Source organism: Salvia splendens, chromosome 17 (assembly GCF_004379255.2).
Source record: "Salvia splendens isolate huo1 chromosome 17, SspV2, whole genome shotgun sequence".
Taxonomy (NCBI): Eukaryota; Viridiplantae; Streptophyta; class Magnoliopsida; order Lamiales; family Lamiaceae; genus Salvia; species Salvia splendens.
In genome coordinates this window covers 9,706,668-9,731,457 of record NC_056048.1, presented here as the reverse complement: position 1 = coordinate 9,731,457, position 24,790 = coordinate 9,706,668, and the positions used below count along the sequence as shown (strand labels likewise).

The 24,790-nt window shown below is 41.8% G+C and overlaps 1 long non-coding RNA gene and 1 pseudogene across 1 annotated transcript; one reads left to right on the top strand and one right to left on the bottom strand.

Annotated features, from left to right (window-relative positions):
• LOC121774283 overlaps window positions 1–24,790 on the bottom strand; it is a 94,260-nt pseudogene that overhangs the window by 58,915 nt on the left and 10,555 nt on the right.
• Window positions 14,430–16,284, top strand: LOC121775283. Its single transcript, XR_006045107.1, has 2 exons — window positions 14,430–15,920; window positions 16,009–16,284. It is a non-coding gene; the product is annotated as an uncharacterized LOC121775283 (long non-coding RNA).

Below are 24,790 nucleotides of genomic sequence, written 5' to 3'. Positions count from 1 at the left end.
GCTTAGCTGGACTTCCATCCTGATCAGTAGGATACATCCTTTGCTCGAAACGACACCTGACATAAACCTGCTCTTTCACTCTTCATCCACTGATTTAGAACTAGTGGCTTCATCCTCAATTCCCGTCTCAGAATTGGGTGCAACATTTTCCTTGTCTTTGCGAGGAAATATATTTTCAAGAAATATAGCATTTCTTGACTCGATTGTTGTTCCCACAGTCACAGTCAGTATTTCAGACTTGTGGACAACAAATCGACCGTTTTAGAACTGATTGTAATCTCGTTGGGCGTTGGAACCATCACTTTACCAAACACCCCCACACTTTGAGGTATTTGTAGGATGACTTCCTTCTCTTGCACAACTCATAAGGAGTAACATCCTTACTTTTGAGTGGGATTTTGTTTAGGATGTAGTTAGCTGTCAAAACAGCTTTCCCCCACATGTTCTGGGGCATCCCTGGACTAATCAGTAACGCATTTATCATCTCTTTAAGAGTTCAGTTTCTTGCGTTCTGTAGCACCAATAGATTGTGGTGAATATGGTGCAACCGTTTGAAGAATTATACCACTTGTGTTGCATAATTCCCCTAACGAGGCTAAGTATTCGCCTCCTCTATCACTTTGAATCATTTTTTAGCACTTCAATTGCTTAATCTTTACTTCTTAAAAAATAAAGATAGCAACATCTTGTGCAATCATCTATGAACGTGATAAAGTATTTTATACCACTTCTAGTTTGTACGAATTTTAAATCACATACATTGGTGTGAATTAATTCAAGCGGTTTCGTGTTCTGTTCAACAGAATGAAACGGTAATCTAGTCATTTTTCACCTCAAGACAAATCTCACATTTGTTTTGGGTATAGACTTCTTTTGTCTATAGTAAATTCAAGTTTACTAAATTTTATAGCATTAGGATTCACATGTCCCAATCTATAATGCTACAAATAGGAGGAAGTATTTGCATTTTCATTATTAGCCAATGGCTTTTCAACACGGCGAATAGCCGATACACTTTGTTTAAAAAGACCATCGGTTACATAACATTTTCCGATGGATTTTCCAAACTATATACACATAGAACTTATTAGATTCAAATACAAGTTTAAAAACTCATATTTACAACTATTGATCCAGAAACTATGTTCTAGCGTATGTCCGGGACATGTAGCACTTTCTTAGTGTGATTGTCACGTCGGACGTCATCTTGAGGACCATATCTCCTAAGTCGACACATTTGGACGAGGCTTGGTTCCCCATGTTGAGCTTCCTCCCCTCAACAGTCTTGTAAGTGTAGAACTTACTTCTATCGGCACACACGTAGGCAGTGACGCCCATGTCGATGTACTAACCACATTTGTTCTCGACGTGGTTGACTTCTTCAGTTACCACAGTGGCTATGTTGCCTTTGGCATGTTTGATAAATTTGGCTACACCAAGCTTCTTGGTTGGAGGCTTCATCTTTCTTCCGATATCTGGACGGGTGCCAAATGTCTCCCGACATCTCCCATGGAATGGGCGGGGCCAAATGTCTCCCGACATTTTTTCAAGACACGGACGGGTGTCGAACGTCTCCCGATATTTTATAAGGGACCGACTGTGCCTTATGTCTCCCGACATTTGCTAAGGCACGAACGGGAACCAAATGTCTCCCTATGTATCCCGGCGACCAGTTGACCGACGGGTGCAAAATTTCTCCCAACATCTCACAGGGATGTATGGGTGCAACACGTCTACTGACATTTCCTAAGGCACGGATGGGAGCCCATGTCTCCCGACGATCAGGAGACCGACGAGTGCAAAATTTACTCCCAACATTTCCCACGTCACATATGTGTGCCATACATCTCCCGACATATTCTAATGCACTAACGGGAGCGAAATGTCTCCCCATGTCTCCTAACGTTTTGAAGGCACGGACGGGTGAGAAATGTCTCCTGACATTTCCCATGCCACGGACGGGAGTCAAATGTCCGTCATATCTCCCGACGAACGGGAAACGTCCCTTGGGACCTAACATGTGCCAAATGTCTTCCAACATTTTCTAAGGCACGGGCGGGAGTAAAACGTCTCCTATGTCTCCCGACGAACGGGAGACGTCCATTGAGACCAATGTGACACGCCCAACGACCCTATGTCCCTATCATTGGGAACGACGGGAGACGTCTCGTAGGACTTCCATGTCATTGGCCATTCATGAGGTCTCTCCCCCACATTGGAGTCAGTCGTGTTGATCCCAACGACATCAACTCTCGTGTTGGACCCGACGGTCCCAGCACTCAATCCATTAGAGGATTCTATGGAACCACTAAACGTGGAACCACTAGTTCTCGTGTTGGCCCCGAAGGACTCAACACTTGATCCGTTAGAGGATCTAAAGGAACCAGTAATAGTGGAACCGTCGGTTTGCGTGTTGGCCACGAAGGCCCCAACACTCGTGTTGATCCCAAAGGACTCAACACACGATCCATTGGAGGATCTGGCGGAACCACAAAAAGTGGAACCGTCTTTCTTTGTGTTGGTCCCGAAGGCCCCAACACCCTTGTTGACCTCGAAAGGTCCAACACTCGATCTTATCAAGGATCCCATGGAACCACTTAATGTGGAACCATCGGTGCCACCAAAGGTGGATGCACCAGTCAACCCAAACGGGTTAGTAATCGCTCAAGGCGCTTGGGTAATCAATGGTAATGATGTGGACTCAACGGGAGTCGTGGTCATGGCGGGGACCCGACGGGGTCCCAGCGGGGAACAGTGGGTACGTCGGTGTTGGAGTCGGGGAAAGCGACGACGGGGAACGCAGCAACGGGTTCCATCTCCATGCCAAGGTATTAGTTTCGAAAGTTTTAGATTCAATTTAAAGTCCAATCTCCTTCTTCAACGGCAAGTATATCTCGTCTTGCGATTGTTGTCGAAAATGATTGTTTAAACTACGATACACTAACCGGGCAATACAACCCAATGAAGTACGGAGAAAGTAAACGGAAATAAATTTAATTGAAAATACAAAACAGAATTCGAAACAATAAACCGTAAAGATGTAATTGTAAGCCGAGTCGAGGAGTTCTCTTTCCGCAAGACGAGATACGCCCCGGTAGTGCTCTCGGTTTGACGTGTCATCCCCAAAGATAAAACGGATTCGTCTTGTTCGTTGCAGCACCGCAGACGGAACAAGCTCCGGCGAACTAGATGATGGCGAGGGCAGAGCTTCGACGGGGAAGACAGTGCAGAGAGAGGGAGAGAGCTATGCAAATGTGTTGTGTGTCTAATTCTGTGCAATGCATGAAGTGACTGCCTATTTATAGGCCAAGTCCACCCGCAGGAGCATTGATGGAGTCAACAGTCATCATGTGTGCCATGATGGCTTGACTGTAACCGCCGGGGGTTACTGACTGGTGCACTATCCAGTGGGAGCTGAAGAGACACGACGCACCTGGATATGCTACACGACGGGATACACCATGGACCGTCGGGGTCCATCGGGGACCTTTCGTCTCCCGTTATAGGTCGGGGTCCAGCGGGGACCTTTTGACTCCGGTTGTGCGTCGGGGTCCAAGGCACAAGGCACCAGGCACCCGGTGCACGGGCATGGGTCACGGTGCACCGCGCGCGTGTGGGCTCTGTCACCCCTCTTATTCCACGATAATTATCACACATGATAATTTATCTGATTAAATACTTCATCAAAGAAGTCTATCATCCCCGATGTGGGATAATTAACACTTAGTTAATTAATCCCTTAGTCTTTTCACATAGCTCATTTCTAACTTTATTGTGACCAACTTTAATATATTATTTCTCACTCACCAGGAATAGGATTTGAGAAAATGAATATACTACGGTCATCTACTCGGAATGTAGATCGACGTTATTGCATTTAATTTCACAAAATTAAATGTCTTGTAACATTTATTATTAGTAAAAAATGATTTGACCAAGCACGATTCCAACACTAAATGCTATCGACAAATATCTTAGTACTAATATAAATATAAATGGTAAAATTGTCTCTCATTCTACTAACCTATTCCACTCATATATCATTTAAAACTAATATAAATAATTGGGACTCATATTCCATTAACTTTCTTTTATTCACTTTTCTTAACATTTTTAAAAATCGTGCCGAAAAGAAATGAGACTCCTATTCACGGACGAAGCGAGTATATCTTAGAGCATCCCCAATGTTGCTAGGTCGGGCCGTAACTAGGGTACGGCTCGGGCCTGGCGCGTTGTGGGGTGACGGGGATTGGGATGGGAAGGGTCCGGGGCAACCGGAGGGACCTGAGGCCGCGCCTGGGCACGATCCGGCCCGGTGTTGCTCGCTTCCCAGGACACGCCCAGCCTGGCATTGCGGGGCGTTCTGGCCGGACCCGGATCCCCTTTTTTTAATTAAAAATTAATTTTAAATTTTTTTTACCTATTTGAACTCCACAATATTTTCATTCCTTCTACATTATTCCTATGAAGTTTTGAAATATAATTATTCAAAGTTTTCAAATTTTAGGAATTGTAATTTTTGAATTTTTAAAACATGTAATTTTTAATTTATAGGGTTTGTATTTTTTTTTAATTTCTATGGTTTGTGATTTATAATTTCCGACTGGACAATAAATTTTTCAAAGTATAATTGTTAACGTTTTCAATTTTAAGAATAAAATAATTTGAAGTTGTGAATAGTGCTTATTAATGTTTGTGGCCTGAATGGGGTATGTAGGCTTGTGGGAATTGTGGCCTGATGTAGAAAATGAGAGGATAAATGACGTGGATGGAACTTGAGACCTGGATCTGAGACCTGGATGGAAGTTGTGAATAATGAGTACTGTCAGACGCTGAGAAAACTCTACGAGAGAAAGAGTGGTGTAAGAGGTATTTATTGTACCTTGGCATGTCAGTTAATTCTATCATTACCTGTTATTTCATCCACAAATTGTTTCACTTGTGTGAAAATATGAGATGACTCGTAGGCATCAACCAAAACGTTAATAGCTTCCTTAGCAAACCCTTGTTCGATATCCTAAACACCACATTAAAAAATTCTCCATATTAACAATAAATAAATAATAATGAAAGAAGGACTAATTATGTACTCACCAAATCAAAGAGTTGATTAATTGTTTTTGTCAAATATATCAACATGATATATCAACATGATCAAGGAGCAAGTGACAGCATGATCAAGTGCATGCCCGAGGAGCTGACCATGAAGTGAAAAGGTGATGGTTCGAGTGAAGGACTGAGCTCAGCTTATCATAGCCGTTTTAGCTTGTGTTAGTTAGTTATCCTAGCTGGCATTAGTTTGTTAGTTAGTTATCTTGGTTGTTAGTTAGTTAGCTAGATATTTTTTGATTTCATCACCAAGTATATAAGGTGATTTTCGCATTGTAAATTCATTCAATTCAGAATCAATATTCTCTTTTCTTTTAGCATGTTTAACATGTTCATGTTTAGATTACAAATTTTTCATGGTACCAGAGCAAACTAAGATCTTCCGCTGATTCTCTCTGTTTTTTCTTTTTTTTCGATTTGTTCATGATGAATGGACGCAATCGAACTCCAGTTCCACCTACCGAGGACACTTCTAGTCCTTATTTCCTCCATCCTAGTGATAATCATGGAGTAGTTCTTGTTCCACAACTATTGATTGGCTCCAATTATTCAACATGGAGTCGTTCGTTTATCACAGCTTTGCTTGCTAAAAACAAATTAGTTTTTGTTGATGGATTTATTCTTCGTCCAAATGGTGATGATCTTCTGCATCAAGCATGGATCATATGCAATAGCATGGTTGTTGCATGGCTGCGCAACTCAGTTTCATCTCAGATTTGTTCGAGCATTATGTTTATGGATAATGCATATGAGATCTGGTCAGATCACTAGGTGATTCTGCTCGCTTGTATCAATTGAGGCAGCAACTGATGACTCTCAATCAAGGAAACTCTTCTGATGTTAGCAGCTATTTCCCTAATCTGAGAACGGTTTGGGATGAGTTCAAAAATTCACAACCTCTCTCTTGGTGCACTTGCAACTGATGCACCTACAATAGTGCAGATTGATGGCATCAACACCAGGAAGATGATTGCACAATTCAACTTCTGATTGGTATAAACCCTTCCTTTTCTCAAATCAAGTCTAATATTCTAGCTATTACTCCTTTGCCTTCACTTTCTAAGGTGTTCTCCTTAGTTGTTCAAGAGGAAAGGCAACGGAGAATTGATGGAAATCTGATATCCTCAACTCATTCTTCTGCTCAAGCTCCAGCCATGAGTGAACAACCTTTTGCTCATGCTGCTTCAGGCTTTGGCAGAGGCTTCAACAAATTTCTGTGTAGTCATTGTGGAAAAACCAATCATAATGTGGACAAATGCTTCTTTCTACATGATTTTCCCTTAGGATATAGCCGAGACAAACCAAAGCCTACTGAATTTGCTCAGTCCAGCTCATACAAACCTACTGGATTTGCTCAGTCCAGTTCATATAAGCACAAATCTGTCAATTGTGTTGAAGATAATTCTGATTCCTCTAATTGGAAAGGATTTCAGCTTGTTGTTGCAAATTTGCCTAGTATGGATCAGTATCAGCAGCTTGTGAATCTCTTGCAAAGTCAATTCCACACTCAAAGCTCTCTCACTGCTCCAGAACCAGCTCAATCTCCACAATCTGTCACCCAGCCTCAGCTTACACAATCATACAATCATTTTTCTTATATGATTTGCTTCTCCCCATCTGTTAATACCGTATCTTCCTCACATTCTAGTCTATCTACTTAGATTCTAGATATAGGTGCCACACACCATGTTTGCTATGATCTATCACTGCTGTCATCTGTCTCCCCCATTTCCAATGCCTCTGTAAATCTCCCAAATGGTCAGACAGCACCTATAACTCACATAGGTACTGTTGTTCTTACTCCTAAAATCACTCTCACCTCAGTCTTACATGTTCCTTCCTTCTCTTTCAATTTGCTCTCTGTCAGTGCTTTAACCAAAAAATGCTTCATACATTATTACTTTCACTCATAACCAATTCAATATTCAGGAAGCTTTACTAGGGACCACGATTGGGAGGGGTAAACGTGTTGGAAATCTCTATATGTTTGATTTTGAACATTCTTCACTCATTGATCCGAGAATGATAGCATCTCACCACCCTACAGATGTTTCACAATCTGCTGCTTTTGTAAATTCAGTTGTGAGCTTAGATATCTTGCACCAATGTATGCATAACCAGGCCTGATATCACCTTTGCAGTGAATAAAATTCGTCAGTTCTTATCCGAACCTTGCCCTGGACACATGCTAGCAGCTGAAAGAGTTCTTAAATATCTGAAACGCACCCTAGGCCATGGTCTTTTCTACTCAGCTAAAGCAGATCTCTCTCTGAGCATCTTCTCTGATGCAGACTGGGCTGCATGTCCAGACACAAGAAAAAGCATATCTGGTTTCTGCTTATTTTTGGGAAGCTCTTTGATTTTCTGGAGATCAAAGAAACAACACACGGTTTCCAGATCCTCAGCTGAAGCAGAATATAGATCTATGGCTTTAGCATGCTGTGAAGTAGTTTGGATTTTGGCATTGCTAAAAGACTTTGGTGTTCAAGTAAAGCAACATGTGCCTCTCTATTGTGATAACCAGGCAACAGTATACATTAGCTCAAACCCCGTGTTCCATGAGCGTACTAAACATATTGAAATTGACTGTCACAATGTTAGGGAAAGGCTACTTGAAGGTATCATTAAACCTACACATGTCCATAATCATCTCCAACTTGCTGATATATTTACAAAGCCTTTGGCTGCAACTCCATTTCATAATTTGCTGGCCAAGATTGATTTTACATCAGTGTATAGTAAATCTTGAGGGGGGCTCTCAAATATATCAACATGATCAAGTGCATGATCAAGGAGCAAGTGACAGCATGATCAAGGAGCAAGTGACAACATGATCAAGTGCATGCCCGAGGAGCTGACCATGAAGTGAAAAGGTGATGGTTCGAGTGAAGGACTGAGCTCAGCTTATCATAGCCGTTTTAGCTTGTGTTAGTTAGTTATCCTAGCTGGCATTAGTTCGTTAGTTAGTTATCTTGGTTGTTAGTTAGTTAGTTAGATATTTTTTGCTTTCATCACTAAGTATATAAGGTGATTTCCGCATTGTAAATTCATTCAATTCAAAATCAATGAACAAGATCAGATTCTCTTTTCTTTCAGCATGTTTAACATGTTCATGTTTAGATTACAAATTTGTCATTGTTCTCAAATATTGATCAGACATATGAATCCATTTGTTTCAAAAAACTGTTTCCACAAAATAGTAAAATAAATTTGTGGCAACGTTAAAAAAACATAAATAGTTAAAAATTTGTTACTCCATTAGACATTTGTCTTACCTAATTTGCTGATGAAGTGTATCCAAAATAGACAGTCTGGCCACAAGAGAGAAGGCAAAGGTTATGAAAAAGCTCGAAAACCTCAGAACTTGGTTGGTGAATTGATGCAACCACGCTTATCCTCTCGTGTTGGGCGAGTCCAATGATGCATTTCATTACGTGGTACGAGGCAGCGCTGTCGAGGCCGCTCATGGGCTCATCGAGGAACAGCAGCCTCGGCTGCCGCAACAGCTCGATGCAGATGCTGACCCTTCTCTTCTGGCCCCCGCTCAGCCACTTCACGTTCCACCCACCGATCCTTGTGTCGATCACGTCGCTGAGCCCCATCTCTTTGATGGTGGCCTAAGCTCTCTCCCTTTTCTCGGATCTGGCATGGAATTTGGAAGATGGAGGAGAGCTGAGTAGTACACGGCTTCCCTCATGGTCAGTGTCGTCACTAGGGCATCGTCCTGAGCCACGTATGCCTTGCTAACCCAGGAAACCGTTTAAGGAATTTTATTGTATATATTAATTTAAAGGTCGATTTGTCCATATAGAACTCTCAGCTTCTATAACAACATTAACTTTATCAACAATTGATCATTAAATTTGGCATAGTTGCGTGTGACTATGCCAAATTTAATGTTGGCATAGTCGTCCGAGAGTTCTATAGAATTTGGAAAATTTAGTACTCCATCTCTCCACTATTTAAAAAATTATTTTGTTGACATGGGTTTTACAAGATTGGTTGACTTTGTGTAGAAATGTAAATGGAGAAAATAAGTGGAATGTGTGACCTACTTTTAATATTAATTTTATAATGGATTGTAATGGTAAAAAATTGATGGAATATGAGGTTCGCTGATAGGGACTCAAGCAGGGTCCGAACTCTATGTGTGACCTACTAAGATTAGTTATTTAAATCTTTTCGGGTTTCCTTCTTGATTCTTTCCCGAATCGTAAGTCGAATCAAGCAGGGTCCGAACTCTATATATAAAGAGTTCATTAGAGAGTCAAAATCATCGAGAATTAAGGAATTAAATCTTTTTCTCGAAACCCTAGTTTCAAACCCTTATTCACGCAAGGGCGGCTGTTTTTCGTTCATCACAAACACAATCGGTGCTCTGTTCAATCGATAGACCCCCAAGGTCTATCATCTGGTGCTTTACATTGAGTTCTCTTCTCCCTACGTTCGTGATGTCGTCGAGTTCCCCCCGGGATGAGGAGGAATCGCCGCCGGCAAGCTACTCTAATGAGGAATTGACACAGCTTTTAATCGACATGAAAATCAGGTATGCTAATCAACACAAGAAGTTGAACTCTAACCAGTTCGACCTATAAGCTTTCTCGCGCCGACATGAGTCGACGAACCGGGAAATTAAGGAGAGCCTGGCCTTGCTACTTGATGCCAGCTTGAATAATCAACCGTCTGGCGCGGCACAAACCCACAACACCAGCAAGGGCGGGAGATTGCCGCCCTCACATGATCAACCACCGGAGGGCGTGACAGCGGAGGAGTTACCGCGGCTCAAACCGGAAGCACCACGTTTCAATGGTGATCATGCCGCTGAGTGGATTCGAAAAATTCAACAGTACTACAACTTCCACTACACACCCCTGAAGGATCGCTTGGAGCTCACGGGCTATTTGTTCGACCACTCGACATCGAGTTGGTTGACATATTGGGAAGACAATTGTAAAAACAAGTCTTGGGAGCAATTCTGTCACGCCCGCATTTTCTAATGATAGAAAACACGGTTGATCGCGACTAGGGGAGGATTAAAGAAGCGGGGAAGAAAGAGGAAAATAACACAAACCGACCATAGCTCGAAACAAATGGGAATAGCTCGAATAAAATCAGAGTATCTCAACAATCAAAAACTCAAAAATGAATATTATCTCAGCGATACAAGAACTCAAAAGAATGACAACTACTCAGCGGAAGCATTTGAGAGAAGGAATATGCCACGTGTGAAGACATGACACATTCTAAACACTTAAATTTCTTCAACGGTCTTGCTCAACACCCACCGCACCCGTCACGCTCAACCTGCACATTTTTAAAAAGAATGCAGGGCTGAGTACTTGATGCACTTAGTGGACTCATGCCGAAATCATTTTATAAAAAAAGTATTTATCATGCCACCATTGAGTAACCTCGGCTTTTAACTTAGAAAATGCCCGAGACACTAAAATCATTTCCATTGTGAAATTCGACTGATCAGTCATTTTCCCATAGATGTCTACCATATCTGATCCATTGATGACAAGAAATGTGGCCACATTCCAAGTCACTAGACCGACCGACCCAAAAGACGGCTCACGATCTCCATAGGTGTACACTAGCCTGAATAGGGACTCACTCCGTAGACAGACCCGAATTCGATTATCCATTGATGGCAAAAGCCCCATCAGATAGGTTCCATCGAATAAAACAAAACACGGCATGACAAATATTCATATCATTTTCACATAAAAATATACTTAGGGCATTGCCCTTATTTGAAAAGAAATCCCACCTCGTTCTCTTAAATCCTTCACTTGTCAATCATTTCCGTTCTCAAATAGCATGCAATAATCACCCCTTCGATCTCTCTTAGGAATTTCTAAAATATCTGTGATATTAGCACATAGCATTCATCCTTGTATTGACTCCGTCCGAGCTCTCGTCGTCATTGTATTCAAATTCCAGTCAAACTCAAATAAGCAAGCGGCCTAAGTCTCCTAATTAACTCATAGACATCTGTAAATATAACTCCATCCCATACTACTATTTATCAATATTGCTTGAAATCATATCTTATGGCCAAATATATATTAAATAGTAAAAGGGGTCATACTTATCTCTCTTTTTCTCATTACGTAAGTTCCAAAAAAGGCATTTGAAAAATGTCCAGTTCCTTCTTATGTCATCCAATTCCATCTGCCTTCTCTCCCGCCGTCTCCGTCGCTCAGCTCTACCAAGGCTGATGATTCCCTCGGCCTCTCGGTCTCTCATCTATCTCTGACGCTTCAGCTCGGCTTTCATCATCGCCGTTTAGCCAAGCAACTGCTGTCCGCCATTCGTTGCTGCTGTCATCTCCCTTCCTCAGCTCACAGTCTCTCTGCCGGTCAGAATGTAGCGTCGTTGTTGTCACGGTGTAGTTGAAGTATTAGAAATGTGCCACTCACCCCTTAAAAGGCCTTATAAGGGGGAGGGTTATCCACACTTATATAGATTAGATGGGATCTTCACCAAGTCGATGTGGGACAGAATTTAGAGAATTTAACACGCCCCCTCACGTGTGGGCCGGAAAGGACATCGGTCTTCCATCACGTGGGTAGGCAATGCAAGAGAAACCATCATCGATGCGGGCTGGAAAGGACATCGGTCTTCCACTCGTGAGGTAGATAAGAGATAAAGAGATCATCATCGACTTGGGCCCGCTCTGATACCATATTAGAAATGGGCCACTCACCCCTTAAAAGGCCTTATAAGGGGGGAGTTATCCATACTTATATAGGTGAGCTAGGATCGTTACCAAGTCGATGTGGGACAAGAATTATGAATTTTAACCCACATCGATGATGGTTTCTCTTGCATTGCCTACCCACGTGATGGAAGACCGATGTCCTTTCCGGCCCACACGTGAGGGGGCGTGTTAAATTCTCTAAATTCTGTCCCACATCGACTTGGTGAAGATCCCATCTAATCTATATAAGTGTGGATAACCCTTCCCCTTATGAGGCCTTTTAAGGGGTGAGTGGCCCATTTCTAATATGGTATCAGAGCGGGCCCAAGTCGATGATGGATTATATCTCTTTATCTCTTCTCTTGCCTATCCACGTGATGGAAGTCCGATGTGTCATTCCGGCCCACACGTGAGGGGGCGTGTTAAAATTCATAATTCTTGTCCCGCATCGACTTGGAAACGATCCTAGCTCACCTATATAAGTGTGGATAACCCTCCCCCTTATAAGGCCTTTTAAGGGGTGAGTGGCCCATTTCTAATATGAAGCCTCCGGTCCCGTCTGTCTCCGTCGCGTGGTTTCATGCCGTCATCTCCAGCCGCCGCGTCTTTCTCTCGTTTACGGCACTACGGCGCCCTCGCTGCTCGCCGAAATCATCCCCTCGCGTATCTCTCTAAATCTTTCACCAACAAGCACCCTCATATTTCTCTCTCAAACTCTCGTCGTCTCCATTGTTCCTCAACATCGATTGCTCTACATCTCCCAATTCAAGAAACAGTCCTAAATCCAAATTATTACCCCAGAACTCGCGCCTCTCCAAAATATCGCCTCATGCTCTCACCGGTTTCACTCCACCGCAGCGTTCGGTTAAACGGGAGCCGCCACACTACTAACTTCCTCAATTTTTTTCTTCCGTCGCTGCTTACTTTTTTTATTCTCTCATCTCTCGGTTTTATTTGGTATGGTTTTTACATGAAAGATGGCATTGAAAGAGTTATTGATGTAAAACCGATTATAATTGTGAAAATCGCGTGAGAAACAAACGTGGAATCATGGGAGAGATATATATCTCTATGGGAAAAGATTTGAGAGATTTGAGATAACTACAGCGGATTTGAAATTAAAGAGTGATAGATATCCTTGGACTAAAATAAAGAGGATTAATTTTGGGGTCAAAGAAGGAAGAATTAAAAAGTTTTGAGCTCATGACAATTGAATTTCAAATTGGGCTAGGAAAGAATAATTGTTTGGCTCAAAATGTGAAATACTTCTCTCGACGAATAAATAAAGGCAAAAAAATTTTCAGATGCGTAACGACGCCCGTTCGAGAATAAACAAAAAAGTTTGGGTGTTACAAATTCTTGTTGGCTGTCAAACAACTCTTCGACCTAGATATGTTTGTTGATCACTCTATTTATAGCGGATCTGCAGGACCCGATGAAACATGAGCTGCTTACAAAGCGATCGGTCTCCCTTGAGGAGGCGTTCACTCTAGCCCAGCGTGTAGCAATAGCCAACCGTCTCTCCAATCCTCCGACAGTTGGGCGCAAGTCCACTTGGACCGATCGCGAGCAGTGGCCCTGCCAGCAGCCCTAACCGCTGCTCACTACACCACCGCAGCGGCAGTCAGCTCCGCGGCTATCACGACCACATCTTCCTAGTCAAAGAAAGTGTAGCTATATCGCGACTAAATCTTACTGAAACTGTCTTAACGCATCATAAGATGCTTAAAGCAAGGGAAACATTGTCTGAAATGTGTTGAGGGTACAATCATACTGAATCAGAGTAGTTGTGGGACAATTGTCTTTGCTAAAAGCAAGTTCTAAATTTGCGCAACGGAAGAGTACCAAGACAGATGTAATATGTATAAAGACATACTACACCAGCTACCTTCCTACTTACTTAGTCTTCTGTCCCAACACCTCCTCGGCCTTGACAACGATCAACCTGTACATTAAGGAAAACAATATGCAGGGCTGAGTACTTGATGAACTCAGTGGGCTCATGCCGAAAATATTTTTTCTTTTAGTTGTCAGCCAAGCTAAGTGAACGCGGGGTTTTTCTGAAAATAAGTCCCGGTCACTAAAACTGTTATTTCTTTCTGAAAATAGACTGCAGTCTTTTAAACTTTTGATGATATACCATATCTCAATGCGTGAATCAGGAATGTGGCCACATTCCACGATATTTGGGCCGGCCAACCTGGCGCTAGCTCATGACCCCTGGACCGGCCAACCTGACTCTAGTTCACGGTCCTTATGTGTACACTAGTCAGAGTAGGATTTACTGACCTACTGGGACCCGAATTCAATTTAACTGGTTGGCATATCCAACAGATAGGCAATCATAAATCAAAACATGGCATGACAACATATTCAATTAATCATGTTTTCACATAAAACAAGCTTTAAAAGAAACAAAAGAAAGCCCACCTCGTCTGCTTAACTCTTTCAAACGGCGCTTCCTGACCTGGGATTCCGTGGCATAGGGGAATCAAATTCCATGGATTAAATTTTGTTATGGGCGGTGGCCCAAATAATTAAACGTGGCCCAAATATTTAATTAAGGAGTCCTTAAATTTTCGGCCCAGCTTAAAAATGTGCAGCGGCCCTAAATTTACCTTCCTTTTTTTTCTCTTTTCTTTTCCTTCTGACCCAAAATACTGCCCCAAACCGTCACTTTCCCTTTCCCCCATCTTCTTCACTTTTCCAAAATTCAATTTCAGAACTCAAATTAGAAATGGTAAAACCCTAGCTCGTCCGCCCCTTTCACTCTCGGTGACGGCGCTGTCTCGCCGTTTACCGTCGCCCCATGCTAGCGCCGCGGCTGGTCGCTGTCTATTTTGCCGAGTCGGCGTTATCGACAGAGGCGGGCGTCGCCTTCTCGGGAATCGCCGCCATCATCGTTGTCTCCCTTTCTTTGGCACGTTTCGCCGCCGATCAATGGTCCAGCAGCGGCGCTGCTGCTTTTCGTAGCTGATCTTTCCCCACCGGAGAAGAAGAAGAGGCATCGCCTCATTTTCTCCCTCCGTCGCGACAGTCCACCGCTGGTGCTCCGTTGGCGACGTCGTAGGGGCTGTTATCGGTTGCTGCTCGTCCCTTAATCCGACGCGACAACACCACCGTCGCCTCTGTCTCTACTGCAGCGTCGTCGCCGGGCAGCACCTCCTCTGTTCCGGTGGAGCTCCTTCCTTCTCCATCTCCCTCTCGGCTGTAGCTAAGTTCTAATTCCCTCTTAGCTCTGATGGTAGGTTTACTATGTTCAATGGATTTTGTGTTGTAGTTTGGGTTAGGGCTCTACTACAGATCTAGGTTCTACTTGTCATTCATCGAGTTATCTGTGATTCTATGCGGCCTCTTATAGGATGCGATCCTTTGAATTGGTGTTCATAAATTTTCATGCTTCAGGGAGCTTCTATGTCTCACTTGATAAGGCTATTGTGTTTGCTCGTTAACGTGATGTAATTACCGTGCCTCAGTTCTGACTATGGCATCCTAGTGTGCTTGTGTTCACCCTTGGATGTGAGGTTTCTACTACATGATGGTATGACATTCAAAGTGAGCTAGAAACTGAGTGAGCTTACCTTCTCTGCACAATATTATGCTGAACTCTACCTCTAGCCTCGACTCCCTTCACTCTCTAATCTGCTAGCTAACTGAGGGAGCAATGTTGTGGGGCGATAGAGTGTAACTGAGGGAATCAGCATATGTATTTATATTCATAGCTTGTAACTGAAAGCTGCAAAAGCTTGTTGCTTGGCTGACAAAAGGGGTCCTAACTATGTTAAACTGACTAATATCCCTGCAACTTGCAGGCTGTGTATATGTGGGATACGGTTCTGGTTGTTGCACTATGCAGCCTCTTTAACCACTTTCTTCCCTTGTAACAAAGCAACATGGTACACTTATCATTTATGGGGTTTGTCTTCTGCGGCAGGTGTACAACTGAATGGCAGGGTTTGTAAGCCATATTCTCGGCAAGGGCAGCTGTGAGGTGGAGGTACGAGCTGCCAATTGCAGTCTCGCAGGGAGTATGTTGCTGCCAGATGGTATTGGCTGGCCTTATTCTTCTTTTAGCCAAGCTCTTCATCCCTTTTCTTTGTGAAAGGTAAGGTTTCCTTTCCCTCTTTGGTGCAAGTTGTTTACTCTCCTTATTCTATGCATTTTTTCTTTGTCTAACCGTTTACCTTTGGCAGGGACCGAGGCTGATTTCTCTTGCTGTAGCCTCTCTCGTTCGGCCCAGCGGACCCTCGAAAATCTGGGTCGAGAAACCCGTGTTGAAGAGACCGAAGTTAATAGTTCTATGTTGTAATATGATAGTGTTTCATATTGTAACATGTAGGAAAAGTCTACGTATAGTTAACGCTTTTCTTTCTCCTTTATTTTCATCATCAAGCATTTGTAAATTTAGATTTAACTGGAAATTCCAATTATTGTGTTTCAAGAAATCAACGAATACTCTTTCGTTCTCATTCTCTTAAATTCTATTATGTATTTCATAAATCTCGAGAAATTAGATCTCGGCTATTACATTCTACCTTCCTTAACTAAAATTTCATCCCGAAATTTTGTCTCGGTCAGGCAAAAAGCTCTGGGTACGTTTCTTTCATCTGGTCCTCAAGCTCCCACGTCGCCTCCTCGCGGTCATGGTGCTTCCATAGGACTTTCACTGTTACAATAACTTTATTTCTCAATTCTTTTACTTTTCTATCCAGAATTGCTTCTTTTTTTTCTTCATAGCTCAAATCTGGTTCTAACACCATTTCTTCTTGGTGTACTATGTGTTTGGGGTCAAACACATATTTCCTCAACTGCGATACATGAAACACATTGTGTACATTCCCGAAACTTGGCGGGAGTGCTAATCTGTACGCCACAGGGCCGACTGTTTCTAGGATCTCGTAAGGTCCGATGAAATGCGGTTTTAGCTTGCCCTTGACGCCCAATCTAGCTATCCCTTTCGACGGGGATACTTTCAGAAAGACTTTGTCTTCTGCTTTGATCTGTAAATCTGTTCTGCGAACATCTGCATAAGATTTCTGTCTGTCTTGAGCTTCTTTGATTCTCTCTCGGATCTGTCGGATAATTTCTATCATTTCTTCAATAGAGTCTGGTCCGAGAATTCTTCTCTCACCTACTTCATCCCAGTAAAGCGGTGATCTACATTTCTTCCCATAGAGTGCTTCATATATGGCCATATTGATGGTTGCCTAGTAACTGTTGTTGTAGGCGAACTCTATAAGTGGAAGTATTGGTTCCCAGCTTACTCCACGGTCGAGCACTACGGCTCTCAATATATCCTCTAATGTCTGAATCATCTTTTCGGACTGTCCGTCCGTCTGTGGATGGAATGCTGTGCTGAAATTTAGCTGAGTGCCTAACTCTCGCTGTAGGCTTATCCAAAATCTAGAAGTAAATTTCGAATCTCGATCTGAAGTGATCGTTACTGGTACGCCATGCAGGTGCACGATCTCTTGCACATAAATCTGTGCCAACTTGTCTAATCTGTATGTGATACGAATTGGTATGAAGTGAGCACTTTTGGTGAGGCGATCTATAATCACTCAGATGGCAGTATTTCCCCGCTGAGATTTTGGCAACCCTGTCACAAAATCCATAGCTATACGCTCCCATTTCCATTCCGAAATCTTGAGGGGCTGCAACTTCCCATAGGGCCGTTGATGTAAAGCATTCACTTGCTGGCAAGCCAGACATCTTTCTACAAACGAGGCTATGCTTCTTTTCATGCCATCCCACCAAAATTGTCTCTTCAAGTCTTGATACATCTTTGTACTTCCAGGATGGGCAGTGTAGGGCGTCTCATGAGCTTCACTCATGATCTCGTTCCTAAGTGCCTCATCATTGGGTACGCACAGTCTTCCTTCAAAGGTGAGAGCGTTATCCGCCTCTTCGCGGTAACTGTCCCATTTTCCGGTCCTCGCTTTGAGGCGGATCTTTTCCAACGCCTCATCGCGTCTCTGGGCGTCGATGATTCTGGCTCTTAAGTCTGGTTCTATGACCGAGGTGGAAATTCCGCTGTCCATTGTGTCCGGTGCTCTTACTATTTCCAGTCGCATCTTGGCGAATTCCAGGATAAGCTCTTCCTCCTGTGTGAGGAAAGTAGCCACTGGAGTGCAGTCTTTCTGCTCAAGGCATCTGCTACCACATTGGCCTTGCCTGGGTGATACTTAATACCAGTCGTAGTCCTTGACTAATTCTAGCTATCTGTGTTGTCTCATATTCAGATCCTTCTGCTCGAAGAAGTATTTGAGGCTCTTATGATCTATGAAGATCTCACATCGAACTCCATAGAGATGATGCATCCAGATCTTTAAAGCTTGCACCACTGCTGCCAATTCCAAGTCGTGCGTCGGGTAATTCAACTCGTGTGGTTTGAGCTGGCGTGATGCATATGCAATCAACTTGCCCTTCTGCATCAGCACGCACCCTAATCCGACCTTCGATGCATCTGTATACACCACATACTCGACTCTCGTCTCCGGCACGGCTAGCACTGGTGTTGTGGTCAACTTTTCTTTTAGTAGTTGGAAGCTTGCTTCACATTCTGGGGTCCAATCGACTTTAACTCCTTTGTTGAGCTGTTGAGTTATTGGCCTTGCTATCTTAGAGAATCCTTCAATGAATCGTCGGTAGTATCCTGTCAGTCCTAGGAAACTCCGAATTTCATTGGGCGTCGTTGGTGACTGCCAACGTTGCACGACTTCCACTTTTACAGGGTCCACTCGGATCCCTTCTGCTGTCACTATCTGTTCAAGGAAGTTCACTTCGTTAAGCCAGAACTCACACTTGATAAACTTAGCATAGAGTTTCTCGGCTCTTAACGTCTCTAAAGTGGCTCTCAAATGTTCCTCGTGTTCCTTCTTGTTCTTTGAGTAGATGAGCACGTCATCTATAAAGACTAGGACGAACTTGCCCAAGTATGGGTGGAATACGCGGTTCATTAGGTCCATGAACACAGCTGTGGCATTTGTAAGCCCAAAAGGCATTACAGTGAACTCGAAATGGCCATATCTGGTGCGAAATGCAGTCTTAGGTATATCGTCCTATCGGACTCTCTGCTGATGATAACCCGACCTCAAACCCATCCTTGAGAATACTCTGGTTCCTTGCAACTGGTCGAAGAGGTCGTTGATTCTCGGTAGTGGTACTTGTTCTTGAGTGCTAACTTGTTCAACTCTCAACGTTCTATCCTTCTTCATGAAGAATTCTGGTGTACCACATGGTCACACACTGAGTCTAATAAAACGCGGGTCTAGTAGTTCTTGTATCTAGATCTTGAGTTCTGCTTGTTCCCTAAGCGTCATTCTATCTGGTGACTGAGATAATATGACTGATTCGAGTCATCCATTAGACGTTTCATTTCGACTGGCTGTTGAAGCCATTCCTCGCTTTAGATTTCATCGCCAGATATTGATTTCTCTAACGCTTGCATCGATCATAATCGTAGTCATTGCGCTGGCATAACGACCTCGTAACCTCTCGCTTAGCTGAGGTAGTCTACTTTCACCGCTTTCAAGACGCTTTTGTGCTTACCGCGATTCTTTCATCATGATTTAGCACAGACTTTGTTCTACTTGCGTTAAATCCTTGAATACTGGATTAGTGCATGTGGAGGTGTTGGCTTCTTTCTCCCAACGCTACTGTGTCCATGCACCTTTTGGTTCGACTGAGCGATTCCTGGTGAAATAATCAAGCATTACTTTCCAAAGTGATCTAGATCTCGTGTCTAGATAAACATAAAACTCTATCGACAGCTCCTTTCTAGGCCGCTTAATTGAGGTGTGGCATATCGTAGAATACTTCTTCGCATTTTATTGCCAACGTTTTCCTTTGCTCTATATTATAGGGCTATAAACCCGTTATCTTGCGATAACTCTTTATAGAAAAATTTCGATTTTTCCCTTCATAGTAGGGATGGTGAGGGTAGCGATGCTATCCTGCGTTCCTCTTTCCCGAATATCTCTCCAGCTTTAGCTTTTCCTGGCCACCGCTAAGACGAATCCCTCTTGCTGATGGGATTTGTTTCGTCAAACATAAGCCACGAATGTACTTGCATTTTCTCCATGGTTTTCACTACCTAACCATGATTGAGTCTTTGTTCTGGTGGCATACTTATCCTACTCGGAATAAGCATTTCGATCGATCAAACTGTCATACATATATATATGGGTCTTTACGTCATCGAACGTCATTTAAACCTTGTATATTCCTTGATGTTTCTCTTCTCAAGGCTAGTTACTTCTCTACATAGCATAATATTCGATCTTCTACCAGCTTGTTACAAGCGGTACGTAGACGTGAAATATTTAACGCTTTGTGCCGTCGATTGTGCGACGCTTCTGGCTGGTGCCTCATCTTCTGCACGTGTCTCAATAGAGACATATTTGTCAAGCGTATCTGAAAGAAACTGAGACCATGCCTTTTCTGATAGTCTCGTATCAATAACTCAATGATTAATTGTCATGACCGCCCAAACAAGGGGTACCACAACGCGGCGATCGTGACCGACATGCATGGACAACAATTTAAAAGAACACCTTACTTAAAAGATTTTAAGGTAAATTTTTTTTGAAAAGACCTAAGATAAAATACTTAAAAAAAAGGATAACGGAAAAATTAGACTTAAGAAAACACAACAATTAAATAACTAAAGTAAAGCAAACATTAACTCAAATCCCGAAGAATACCATTTTCAAAAGACGACGTAAACACACGTTTAAATCCTAACACCACCATACATGTTCAAACACAAAAACATAAAGATTAAGGTCTTAAGACACAATTTAAAATATAGCAGCAGATAAATAAGGTTCAAGAGAGTCAAGGATCACGCCTATGTATGACGACACAACGTATCCTAGGGTCTTTAGCCAGCTCAACATCCACCGCAACATCCCGCTCAACCTGCAAAATTTTTAAAAGAAAATGCAGGGCTGAGTACTTATTGTACTCAATGGGCTCATGCCGAAAACATTTATATAGTTATGTCATCCATACCAGTGATCTCGAGTTTTATATGTAGTAAAGAAAATATCACGAGAACACAAAAAGTTTCATAGACTGGCCAGTCAAATAATCTCCCCACTTTTCACATCAATCCAACAATCACAACCACAGTGCGATGAAAGTGTGGCCACACTATTCGCCCACGAGACCGGCCGACTTGCAAGGACGGCTCACGATCCCACCAGTGTACACAGCCCGATAGGGTTTACGGCCCTACTCGGACCCGAATTCGTTTCACAAAACAGCCATGTAGCCTAACGGAGTAAACTCATACGAACTAGGCATCAGGCACACAATCTCATAACAAAAACAGTCCATGGCATGACATAACAGTTAAACCACCCTTGTATCTCCACATAATATTTTTCGGAAAAATAAAAAGGTTTGAAAAGAAAGCCCACCTCGTTCTCTTAGTAATTCACAACCCAACTTAGCAACTCTCGATCCTCGAGTTCACGAGTACCCAACACCCTTGTCAACGACAACACAAGTCAGCCTCACACAACATTATTTTACTATGCATGTCCTATCGTCTCTCTCTCAACGTTTTCCTCAATTTCCCAAACCCAACATACATCTCAAAGGTGTAAAACACACGTAACACATTTCAACTTCTCACAAGTGATTTCAACATTTAAGCACATTCCTTGGACATACATGCATCATACAATACTTTTAAACTTGAGAAATAAGTCTCATTTAATCAAGGCAGAAAACTGGCAGAAATGCGCGACCGTTTTGTAAAAATCACTTTAAATTCACCCGACCTCAAAACATGCTAAATTTTGGTCACGATACAGAGGACACATTCAAGTTCATCCATGAAAATTTTCATATCGAAATCACGTCATTCAGTCAGTCATATCACATATTGAACTCTCTGGTCGGAACATACAATTTCTGACAGTATTGCGCAGTTCATTTGAAAATTTCACCATAAATTCATACGATGCCCAAAAAGGCTAAAAATTTAACACAACACAGAAGACACTTCACATTTTCACATAGTTTAAAAATCACATCGATCGGAGGTCATTTGGTCAGTCAAACAGAAAATGAAACATTCCTGGCGAGAACTCACGTTTCTGGCAGATTTGCGCAGTCAACTTCAAAAATTTATTAAAAATTCATTTTTTGATAAAACAGGCTGAAATTCACACGAGACACAGAAAACACTTTGAAGTTTACTCAGTAAAAATTTCGTAGCAAAATTCGTTCGTTTGATGGGTCGAACACAGATCATAAGTCACTGGTCGTGCATCACAGATTTCTGGTTCAAATTCGAAAATAGGGTTTTTAAAACATCCACAACAAAACACCGATTCTTCATGCTCGAGAACACACATTCATGCTCACACGTTCCTCATTCACATATTTGCATACAAACACATATCAATCACAAATTTTTCGATCCAACACCCATGATTTCAACCAACAATGCAAAAAAATCAAACAAGTTCTTACGAACACACAATTTCCCTCCCGTTAAAACTTGCGATCTATCAAACCTACACTCTCTACATGCATGTAGGACTCAAAACATGGTTCAAAAGAGAAGGAGGAGGAAAAGTGTGCGAATATACCTTCCTTTGACAAAACGAATCGGTAGAAACGTAGAATGGAGCGATTCGTCGGAGGTTCTCGAAGATAACTTCAACGGATTGCAAGAACAAGGGTTGGATGGAGGATTTTTGGAGATGGGAGAGTGGGAGAGATGAAGAACCGTGTGGGAGAGGGAGAGAGAGGGGTGGGCGAAATTTTGAAGGAATGGGGGCTAGGGTTTGATAAGTTGGTATTTATTTGCTAGGTTTAAGTCCATGAATGAATTAAATAAATAAATTGTGGAGAATTAAAATATAGGCTAATGAATAAAAATCCCACAATTATAAAGAGCCTAATTTTCGAAAATTATGGCTGAAATTTAATAAGAGATTATTTGATATTTACTTGGAGAGAAATAAATCCACAATTTGGGAAATAAAAATAATGAATACAAGGAAACAAATAAATTAAATCTCCAAGTAGGAACAATTGTGGTGGGGGCCGAAAATTTCAAGGACTTTGCACAAGGAAATTATTTAAATCCCCAATTAAATAGAATAGGATTTAAATTTTGGTAAATTCTTTATGGAAAGAGGCTCCCATAAAATAGGTAACAATTATTTAAATTCCCACAAGGAAAATAATAGTATGGGGCGTGTGACATGGAAGGGAAGTAGTAGAAAAATATTCACATCCCCAATTAAATTGACAAAGGAATTTATTTGAATAAATAGGGATTCCACAAATTAGGAAACAAATAAAATATTCTCCAAATTTTATTGGAGAGGGCCGAAAATTGCTAGGCTAAATAGCCAAGGAAATATCCCAACTCTCTATCTATTTTGGGTGAAGGAATAAATTTTAACATGATTTAATTGGATTAAAATCAAAGGAAGGGAGTCAATAAAGCACCAATTAAATCAAATGAAAATAATTCTTTCTCCTATAGGAGATTTTCGGACACTCCCAAGGAAAATAAAATGGAGTTCGAATTTCATATAGTACTACTTAGGGGTCATTTGGTTTGGATTTAATTTGGAGAAGTATCCCAAAATAATTAATTAAATCCACAAAAAGAAGTACTATTTCAATAATTAGGAAGGGCCGAATATTTCAATGAATCGACTCGAGAAAGGATAAATGCATGATCCTATTAATCTTTTCCCCACATTGGAAAAAACGATAAAATCTCAAGCTCATCATTCCACAATTACCACGGTAATTTATTTCACGCAAAGCACTTAATCACATAAAATCAAACGTTTTTAAAAAAAACCAAAATTCCAATAACATAAGAGAGTATGACTGAAAATTTGAAGGGCTCCTGATTACCCAACTGGACAAGAATAACATCTCTTGTTCACCTCATATGAATTTTCATCGATAATCGACCTTGAAGGTAAGTACTGAGTTAGTTCAAAGAACTACATAGCTCAACTGGTTTCAGATAAACTCATAGAAGCTGAGGCTCACCCCTGGTGGGAGCTAGAAATAATCATGAGATAGGTCATGAAAACTGGATGGAAATGAATTAACTGTAAATTTCCATAGTAAGCTGCCAAATAGGACAGTACTGTTGTCCAATTAAACTGAAAGGATCTGAGCATCAAGGATAGTGGTTCAAACATGTCACCGCCTAAGATGCTCAACCGCAAAAATTTAGAAACGTAGGCGATTGCAATGAAGGAACATTGATCATGCTTCAAAGGCATCTTGATATGGAATAACAAAATCACATCAATGATTTCATAGGTTCATTAAGGCAATACACTGAAATGAACTATTCAGAAAAATCAGCTAGGCCTAGCTCGTTAGGGAAAAGTGCAATATGCTTGCCTTAACTTCAAGTTGCAGAAAAATTCTGAGACTAGGAATAATACATGTACTGGAACTGAGGTAGAATAATTTCACCTCTGTAGGGTTTTAAAATAGGGAGGTGAACAAAAGTTCCAGCACCACATGAAATTCCCCGAGGAAAACTGTTTAAGTGTCGTGATCATTAGCATCATAAGAATGAAATTTCATTGCATGGGTCCAAGAAATCGGGATATAAATCCCCTATATTGTGGCTCAAAAAGAGACAACAACAAATAACGATGCTTGAAACATAGGAGTATCCTAAATTTGGGAACTGAAACTGAATCACTGCTTTCGTGAAAAAAAATGAAAGTGGCGTATTTCTTGCAAAAATTGTGAGTCAATCACAAGTCTTTAGATAGACGAGAGGACATCGTTATCCAGGAGGTTCAGAGAAGGTCTGAAGAATAAGCTCATTCTGAAAGTCATAGATATAAACAACTTCAGAATTTATGACCGGAGCTTACACAGTCAAACTTTACTCTTTATGAACGATGAGTCAAAGGACTACAGTCCATAAACTGGAAGTGAGTCAAATCTCGCATAGAAAAA